Source organism: Lichenostomus cassidix, chromosome 1 (genome assembly GCF_008360975.1).
Source record: "Lichenostomus cassidix isolate B80296 chromosome 1, HeHo_3.0, whole genome shotgun sequence".
NCBI classification, from domain to species: domain Eukaryota; kingdom Metazoa; phylum Chordata; class Aves; order Passeriformes; family Meliphagidae; genus Lichenostomus; species Lichenostomus cassidix.
In genome coordinates, this window is record NC_139479.1 from 47,735,641 (window position 1) to 47,746,089 (window position 10,449).

Genomic DNA, 10,449 nt, shown 5'->3' on the forward strand with positions numbered 1-10,449 from the left:
CTGGTTTCTAGCCTGTCTGCTTGAAATCTAAGTTTTCTGGGAATAGATTATTTTTCATCTGTATTATTCAACATCTGGTATAATATGGTGTCTTCCAGTTGGAACCACCAGACGCTATTGCGATACAAAGAGCAAATAACAGTATTCTAAAGTATTTCTATTCTTCATGGTTATTCCTTAAATTAGATATTATTACCAAACTATTTATAACATTGTAATTCTTCCCCTGAAATGCAATGTTTGCATCAGCATTGACAGCTTACATTTTTATTGTCTCTGTCTATATAACATTTTCTATCTATTTATCTACTGAGGATGTATTCAAATATCTTAAAAATATCTTTTCATTGTCTTATTTTAAAGTCACACAAAGCAGAGGCTCCCCTCCAAACAAAGAAACAAAAGCTGTAATAACAGATGGAGTGTATTATCAGTATGTATTTTCACCATTATTTCACAGGACACTTTGAAGCATCCATCTTCATGGCATTGTTCCATCTTGCTTGAAAGATTAGGGCAGTCTGTGTTCAAAGGACAAAAGCAATCTGTGTAAGTCCAGCCACCTCCAGTGATGTCCTGTCTTTTCTATGTATTATAAACTAAGCTGTTTCCTGGAGGTCATTAGGCATTTTTCTTTTGTCTTAAAAGTTTTCATCAAACACAATCATTTTAGATTTAGGATCACAGTACTTTTTCATGCATGGGACAGGCAAACTGCAGTAACCAATTTGCAACTCCATTCCTTTATTTCAAATACACACAATGGTTAACTGCTTGCTTCTTATTTCTTCTGCTTTTTCACCATAAGAACATAAGATGTGTTTTTTGATCTCCCCCCTTTCCTCACACCACCACCTGCCAATGAAGATGTTTTACAGTGTAAATAATTAATGCTGTCGTCTTAATTCCTAGGCTGCTACCAAGAAGCGTGGCCTCTTCACAGTTTCCTTTCTGTTTCCTCAGTCATTGCTGCATCCATAATGAAATGCAACATGAATGTAACATTAAAGCTGAAAATTTAAACACAGAGGTGTTTAAATGTGTTCTTACAGTAATGAGAGGTGAGCAAAGCTGAATATGTCCACTATTTCTGACACTTACACATGGTCCAGCAAAACAATCTGCTAGCTAGCAGTAAAAAGAACTTGTCTCCATACAGCATGAAGATTTCCTCATTACCCATGATAAGGATCTTATGTCTCTGTGATTTCCGGAATATTGCTGGCAGATCCACTGTGAAAGGTGTGTTCCAGCTTGCCTCCAAGTCCTCCAAGCCTCAGAAGCAGCAAACAAGAAATCACTTTCTTCTGCAATTACAAGATAGACTGATATGAAGCAGTTTCAGATTTTTCCAGAACAAGTTATCAGTCAGCATTGCTTATGAAGCATTATTAACTCAGATGCAGCATCAGTTAAATAATGTTAAAGGTCATGTACAATCTTCAGCAAGATAGATTTTGGGTTTTTAACAAGTGCTTACTCAAACATGCTCCACAGCCTTACAGAGGTGCTGTAGTGTTGTTATACCATACTGTTGTGCTGGTTAGGTTGCCAATTGTTAGGTAAGAGACATTGCCCATAAAATTGCATGCAGACCTTGGAGTCATTGCTGCTGGCACAAGCTTGGTATGATAGGGAATATGGGGTAGCACTTCCTATCACATTTAGAATTACTTATAGGGACTCTAAATATATAATCTGGTTAATTGCATGCCAGGAAAGAGCAACTTGAGGAACCAGTGAGCAACTCTACTGGCACTCTCAGAATTTCAGAATGTACCTCCCTTTGTTCAGGACTTCAGGGAATGGCCAGTCACCAGCTTACATTATTAAAATTGAGATGATCCCTTTAGTTGGATTCAGTTATCTTTCATCGGCACCTGAAGATATTTGAGATGCCCTAAGGCATTCTACCTGCACCTCTGCTACTACTACAGAGGGTCACCAGTCTCCCATAACTCCTGTGTCACATCTGGCAGCCCCGTGTTCCTGGTTGTGATACTTTAGGGCACTTACAATGGGCAAAGGCACCTATGTACAGATGACCAACTTGAGCCAGAGCAATAGACTAGAATTAATCTCACCTAAAACATCCTTTAGTCTAAGCTGCTTTCTCAGGCTCTGGTCTGTTGTCAGTGGAGTGAAGCACCTTCAAAAGATATTCATTCCTTACTAAACGTCAAAGGTGACAGAGATGAACTGTCCTCGGAAAATTGTATTTCCTTTGTCCAGAAATGCAAGATTTCTCATAAATGACTATTCAATTACTATAAATAAAATTATTCACTAAAGTGACTATTTGTCTACAAGTGTAATTTTAAGTATTGTCATACAGACAAATGTATTAGACTTATCATGTATTTCATCCTAAATATTATTTAAAATACTAAAGTTGGAATGTTAAAGTTATTAAGCTCTTCAAACTCAGTACTTTGACTTCTATTTTATTTAGTACCTAGTAAAGTTCTTGACTTTCAACAGAACAAAGCTCTTTTTCCCTTTAATGTTCAAAATGTTGTTTTCACAATGTGGAAATAAGTGAAATTTACACTTTGGAGGAGTATCATGAGGCTTACCCTTGAGTTATATCTCCCAATTCCAATTTAGTGGTGCACACAGATGGGCCTGTCTTTAGCTTAAAGATTAATATCTAGAGAATGTCGTTTTCTACAGCAGCAGTTTGCAGACTTTTTACCATGCTGAAAATCCCTCATATGTATTCCATCGGAGGCTCCAATCTATACATAAAAAAAAAATAAGCAAATTACCTACAGCAGCATTTTCATGTTTAATTTAGTAGGTCTTCATATTTGTTGATGAACTCCTTAATACAGGCTACTGGTCGAAGAAGATAGGCTACTAATATCCACTTTCAAAACACAAAAGGGTAACAATAGCTTTCAGACCTACATTTTAAATATAATTAACCAAGTAACCAGCACAAGGAAACAGAAATATGATCAACCCTTTTATCAGGAACTGGAAGTCAATAAAATTGAAGCCACATTCTACCAGAAGCAATAACCATTAAATGGGTTCAAGTCACTTTTTAGTTTTCTTTTTTTCTAAATTAAGATTTCTTAAAACTCTGAATAAGATTTTTATGTTGTTTTTCCCCATCCGTATAATCAGACCCTACCACACTTTCTGTCTAAAAAAAAAAGTATGCAAAAATAGCTGAAAATCTCTACACAATATCCCTAAATATATAAGAAATTCTGCTAATAAATTTAATCACATAACAGACTTTGGATTATCCCAATAACTTGCCTTCAAATACAAGAAATTCCAATTGAATATAATTATTGTAAATTAGTAAGGCTCTGAATCTTACCAAAAGATAGTGACCAAAGTTTTCTTAAAATGACCTTCACAAAGCTTGAGAACTAAAGATTTCAGAGTAAAAGTGCACATGACAATGGAATGAGTTTCTTACTGTAAAAGCTGACTAACCTCCTGTTAAAAACTATCTGTGGGAGAGAGGCTTTCAAGTCTTTCTTTGAGTGGATGAGAATTTTGAAATGGAAATAAAAATAAATTTATCACAAAACTGATGTGGACAGGAAAGATAATCCTATTCCAGAACAAATGGTTCCACCCTAACAGTCCATTATACATTGGCTCCTGTGTGTTCTTCATGACCTGATGAATGCAATACATAAAAGCTCACAAGAATTAGAGACAGTGCCCCTTCACGTTTTGATGATGATGATGATGATGGTGACATCTCAACATCTGCTGTCAAAGCTTTTGTGTACCTCCAGATTCTCACACGCCAATAAGTTAGATAACTCTAATTTCACAAGAGATCAAAAGATTGGAGACACAGAGCTGTTCTGGGGTTCTTTAGCTATATAAGAACAAAAATATCACAGTAAAATAAATACATGTATTCCCCACTGAAATCTGGAGAAAATAAGGAAGCAAGTACAGTACAAAACCAATAACAGCATGTTATTTAAACTCATAGAAGAAAAGAGAGGAACAGAGGCTAAACCACCCTTCCATTGTAAAAAAAAAGACTATTGAAAGAAGACTTATCTGCATTCATGTGTGCAAGAAGACTGGAGCTCAAACATATAACAGCAACAGTAAAACTTCTTGACATTGATGTCTCACATTTTTAGGACAGTGTCTGACACACTTTTTGTAACACCACCCTTCACTATATGGGCAAGCTACCGTGTATTATGATGAGGCTTCCCTATCATATCTTGCTGGCCAGGGCTTGGTTGCCACTGAAAACAAGGAAATTCAAGGGAGAAGGTAGTTGCAACAAATATGAACATGCATTGGACAGCACTATCAGAAAAACATGTGCACCCATCACTGCCTAGTGAACTTCTCTAGAGGATTCACCAAGACTTTTCTTTGAGGCACAAATACATGAAAGCAAAATCCTGTTCACCTGAAGAGAGTCAGGGTTTCACCATTTAAATCCTGGATGAAAATACAAATCAGGACTTTGGGATTTCTCATTTTATATTGGTTAAGTCTCGACACTTTGACAAAAAGAAGAGTTACACACCAATTCATTTATCAATATGTTTAAATAATGGGATCTGCTGAAATATGCAGAATTTCCTTCACTCCCCAACGCAGTTTAGTATTATCTTTAAAGCAATTATTTCCATTTTGCCTTTTTAGACCAACCCTTGACAATATCAAAATCCCTTGTATTCTATCCAATAAGTGTGCACAGGCAGTGTAGATTTAGCCTTAGATACTAGTTGCAATGGAGAAAAGCAGAATTTCTTCCATTCTTCTTTCCACTGGGATTTTTCATTACAGACAAGATAGGAATGAGCCAGATAGGTTGGATTGTCTTTTTAAATGTCACACTTTAATCACATGTGACAAATGCAGAAAAATTCTGTGTTAGGAAGGTGTTAGGAAGGTGATAGGCAAACTGCACACAGGGTTGCAAAATGTAGTCCATCATTAACAATGTTGCAAGTGAGAACAGCTGTTGAAAACAGATGAGAAACCTCAAGTATATTCAGCAAAACTACCTGACACAAAGATAATGATGAAAATGGTGAAGGATGCAACTTTCAGGAGCAATCTACCTCAAACGCTGAGTTACCATATTCCAGAAAAGTGGGCATCAATATGTGGTACCTGGAAAGAGGAATTCAGGGAAGGAAGAAGAAGGAAATGTGGAAGGTAGCTCAGGTTTGGGAGTCCTCTGACTTTCAGAAGAACTGAAGAGAAAATGCATCACTGCAGCTGCTTCTCTATCCCACAAAACAACATCCTTTACCCTTAGAATTTCCTTTTCACTTCATCCTGCTGCATACGACTTTGCATCAAATGTGAAATACAAGTCTTTGCATAAACTCAGGAGTAGTGTCTGGTTCCCAGAGACACATGGAACTGGTTCATTGTTATTTGGGGGCTCTTCCTTTCTTTGCAAAGGGTGGCTTTGCTAATGCTGTTTCAGACTACAGAGGAGAGAGACAGAAATACTGTCATGGTACCATCAGGGGCTTTCTAAGATTCTGCAAGGCAAGAAACCAATACCATGCAACACAGTCCTTGTGCTATTTTCTTTAGTAACCTCTTCTATTATTATAATAATTGAAAAGTATAGTTAAAAATTCACCACTGGCATAGATTAATCCCACTTTAATTCACAAAAATTGCCACCACATTGCAAACTGTTTCCATGGGCAAAGTGTTTAATATAAAATCACTATCTAAGAATAAGAAAAGAAATTGTACAATGCGTAAGAAAAAATACAAGAACTGGTCATAATCCTGGTATACATTAGCAAAGTCTAAGGTAAATTAGAGAGCTGATAAATATATTATCACTAACAGTGCATAAAGAAATATTTTAAGTAACATAGGGAAAAGGAATAAAGTTATAAAAATATAAATGACTGTTTCAACAATGGTATATTCAAGGGTCTCCACTGTATTAAAGCATATAAAAATAATGGAGAATAAAATTGAGCTGTGAGTACTAAGGTTTTCTACATTTGATTATTTTTAATGTAGAATTCAGGCAGGTATATAAGGCAATACACTACAGCTTCATATATAAATGAAGCAGTAAGTTTCAGTAACTTGAAAATAATTTAGATTAAAATTGAAGTTATCTCCAAATGGAATTGAGCTGTGCAATAGTCCTGTGAAAAATGAACGGAGGTCTAAATTTAAAGTTACTATTAGCTTACAGAATAGTGGAATATTGGTTAAAGACTGTGATTTGCAGATCATACTTACTTAAATAGAGACAAAACCGAGACTTTAAGAAAAAGCATCTGGCCCATATAAGACATAGTTTCAACTTGTTACCAAGTTAGCAATATTGACTTTTCTTTATAATCTTATAAATATAAAATCACCTTTAAAACGCAACCATAAAAACTTTAATCTGATTTTTATATTAATGCTTCTGAACAAGGTCAAAAAATGAAATATTTCTTTATCTACCAGTAATGCTTTAAACTCTTTTTTATTTAAAAACAAGTAAGTCAAGAACCCCTCAGTTTCCCTATGACAGTAGTCACCAAATCATTTGGCTATTTTATTAAAATATACATCAATAAGAAATGTTAAAAATCAGAAGTGACATTATTTTGGAGGGTGAATTGCTAATAAAGCAACACAGATTTTCATCCTGTGCGAAACAGCTGGACCATGACGAGATCACATTAGCACTAATTAAAATGATATTTTTTTGGTGCAGTTTTTGTTAATCCAGCTTCATTGGACTCAAAAGGATTTCTGAAATCTGTAATAAAAGCTATTATGTAATCTTACTCCAGTTCTCTTGCATCAGGTTACTGTGTGAAATTTCCCTATAATAAACAATATTTTCTTAAAACTCTCACTCAATAAAATCAATATTAACTTTTTACTATTATAGCTGGTTTTTCCCAATATATGATCCTCATTTAATTTAAAAAAATTAAAGCTCTAATTTATTTTTTGCTTGATGAACAAGAAAAATATCATATTAAAGGCAACATTTTGCCATGTTTCTCTTTCTCCCTCACTTTCCCAGGTCCCTGTTGTTCCCAATGTATAATTTGCAAAACATATTGCTTCAATACTTACAATGAGAGAGGCGGCCCAGCTGTGGGAGGGAAAGGACAGCAGTCTCCAATATTACCATAATAATCTGCCTAAGGTCCCATGAGCCCTCTGGAGTATACAATTCTCTATACTGCAGGCCCCAGCTGGAGAATGTTCTCTTGACATGTATGCCAACCTTTGCCTGCAGGCAAAATAAAAAAAGGCAGAAAAGTAATCATGAAAATAAAAAATCTTGTCAACAGTGGTAGGATGCAGTTTCCATGTTTTTTTGCTCACGTAGGCAGTCGTTGTGCTAACAAAATGATAGGAGACTTTAAAAGACTGCAGCTGGTATGTGTTTTGCTGGAGAGGGGAGAACATCATACGCCACACTAACTGCAATTCTAACTTTGGGGGAAAAAATGAGCAGTGATATTGTATTACTGTCAATATGCCTGACAGCTTTATTTACCTCCTCTTCTTATGGCTGCTCATTACAGGATTTAAGCAGGAAAGTGAAACCCTGACAGTGTTGAGCTAATTGCAAAGGGCCAGATTGTGATCTCATTGTTTTGTGTAGGGTGGTTGGGGTTTTTTCATGGTGATGAGGGCTCTCGGGCAAATAGTCCTGCTGGCTCAGTGGGACTAATTGCGAAGTAAATGCCCATCACTGTGAAAGGCATGCAATTGGCTCAGAGAACTTTCCAAAAAAAAACCAAAAAAAAAACCCATGACTTTAAAACAAATAATGAAATAAAGGGAAAAGGTGGCTGGAAGACACATGTATAAGATCAAAAACATAATGTATGCTTTTCCTCTTCAGTTTCAAACTCAATTTGTACCACAGAACCCAAGCCTTTCTTCTGATTTATTCAAACAGAATTAAGAGGAGCACCAGCACCACAGAGCTCAAAACAAGTCCCAGCTGGTGATAGATTTCTAAAAAAAATTAAATAGTCTTCTCTAAAAACAGAAAAAATCTGTGTGCACCAACCATGGGTTAGAGGTTGCATTTTCAAAACAGAGTTATCAAAGCAGGACATAGAGCTATTTACCATTTTAATTCTAATTAACACCAAAACAAGATTTCCTTTTATTTTCTTTTCCTACTAGAGGGCATATTCCCACTCAAATGCATGGTACTTCATCTCACAATAAGATCATGGATTTTACAGGTTGTGCTTAGGATGGAAGATCTTTGGTACTAAACCAGTATTCAAACTGAAAATGTCATCCCTCCTGCCTGAATTCAGGCATTCTGAATGAGTTCAGAATATACCATCCACCAAAGAGAGTCATATGTTTCTTAATCTATCATATTTTGGACAGAGCAGATTTGTGTAACCATAAATCATTATGTAAGCAAAGTGAAAATGACTGTGGCAAGTTAACAGATCAGAAGAGAGCTGCTCCAGGCTCAGAGGACACAGGCGTGGGAGACACTCAGAGACAGAAGTTGCTTCAAGCAGGAGAATTTTTAATGCAGTCACCATCTCACTCCTTCCTCCCTACTGCTCACTAACCCACAAAGCTTTTCTTTATGTGATGAACAATAATAAGCCTGGTAATTTAAAAGTACTTTTTACCTATCTACCTAAATGTGTCTATGCAAATTTGGGGAGAGTTATTTAATTTTACAAAATCTGTTTTCATCTCCTGTGCCTCCTTTCTTAAAGCCACTTAGAAGTAACAAGAATATGTTTAGCTCAATAACTGCTCTTGAAGGATATGTACAGTAGCAAGTTAAAGAGTTCAACTGTTGTCTGAAAGTGGAAGTTATTACTTAGACTGGGTGGACTTGTGAGAGACCTTGTCTGTCTGGCACATGAATGAGATCATTCTTTAAGTTTGCCAGCCAAGTGGAGCTTAACTGAAGACGCTGGAATATTTAAAATGAGGAGAAAATTAAAACAATATCAAATATATATTGAAATTACTGGGCCAGGATTAAACTTGTAGAGAATATTCCACGTGAATGTAAGAGAAAGAATGAATCACAGACAAAGTGCATTCAGACAGACTTGAACAATGTCCCCTCACAAAACCACTGAAACTGAAGAACATGATGCTCCTGGAAGAAGGGGCTTTCAGAGGCCAAGGCACTCACCCTTGGGAGTTTTCATGTAGTGCAGCTTGGGATCTAGGTTTCTAAAATGTCTCTTTGCATTTTGTCACCTGTAATATGACATGGCAGTAAAAATGAATAAATAAATCCCACTTATTATCACAGAATGAGTTGCAAGGCTGGTTACCATCACTGTGGATGAGTTAAGTATATAGCCTTGCCACCAGATTCATCTGTGCTCTTACAAGAATTAATATCACTTTAAGGAAGTTTTCCTTCTCTGTTTTCTGGCTAGTGTTATCTACTTACTGCTCCAAAGGCACAGCTCCATCAGTAAATCAAATACTGCCTGGTGCACTCCGTTGCATCACACAGCCCAGATGACAATGTTTAAATCCAAACTCTACCATTCACTGCAACAACGTGGACTTCTTACCCAAGCTGCCTGCTGGGAATCAGTGGTGCCCTTCATAAACTCCCCCACCATCCCCAGGAGCAGTTTGAGAAAGCATAACTCATCATGGGCCAGAACCAGGGGCAGAAAGATTTCCAATGCCATTTACCCGTACAGAGGTAGTACGATTTGTTCATCAGTACAATTTGTTCACACTTGAAATAAATGTAATGGATTTTTTTCAGGTTAGTGAGATGAGACCTCCATAAACACATTAAAAACAGTTATCATCTGGCAAAGCTACTGCAAGTAGTTCAAAAAGGTAGTCTATAACTGGGTTACAGATCTCTGCAAAACATTCATGCTTTATTTGCTGGTTCAATCACCTAAAAATAAATAAAGTTTTATACAATATGTCATTGTGAAATAAAAGAAAAAAATGGGTTTTCACAAAATGTAACTTGAATATATCCTAGCTTTAAAAAAATGTGTTTGGTTTATGTCTGAAACTGTTTTACGAATCCAACCCAAAACCCCATAAAATTTGGAGTTACATGTATTTGTATTCTCCTTCAGCTAGAAGTATTCATTGATATTAGGCATAGCAGTAAGTATTTTGGTTGATAAGCAATAGGAGTAAGACAGGAGGCCAGAGTCAATAGCAACAAAAAACCACTGTCTTAGTGTTTAGCCCTTCCATAATCTCCAAATTGCATAATTCTGTAATTCCATGATTTTGTCTTGATAGTAGGAATACAAGAGGGTTTTTTGCAAATTGACTTTCTCTTACTTTCTTCACCCAGTGGGATGTGAGAGACTGGTTTAATCCATTTACCTTAGGCAGATATTTTTGCTTGGAATGAAATCTGGAAGTTGTTGCCTCTTGTGAAGATCCAATTATTGAGAGACACCTCTGCCAAATTAAGGTACAAACAAGACCATAGGCCAAAGTCAATAGGATGGC

General features: G+C 36.3%; 1 long non-coding RNA gene across 1 annotated transcript; it reads right to left on the minus strand.

Moving 5' to 3' along the window:
* Positions 1-531: 531 nt before the first annotated feature.
* LOC146444625 (uncharacterized) lies at positions 532-3,778 on the minus strand. Its single transcript, XR_014850082.1, has 3 exons — positions 3,454-3,778; positions 2,577-2,738; positions 532-1,307 (listed from the first exon to the last, which is right to left on the minus strand). It is a non-coding gene; the product is annotated as an uncharacterized LOC146444625 (long non-coding RNA).
* Between the last annotated feature and the right edge of the window lie 6,671 nt (positions 3,779-10,449).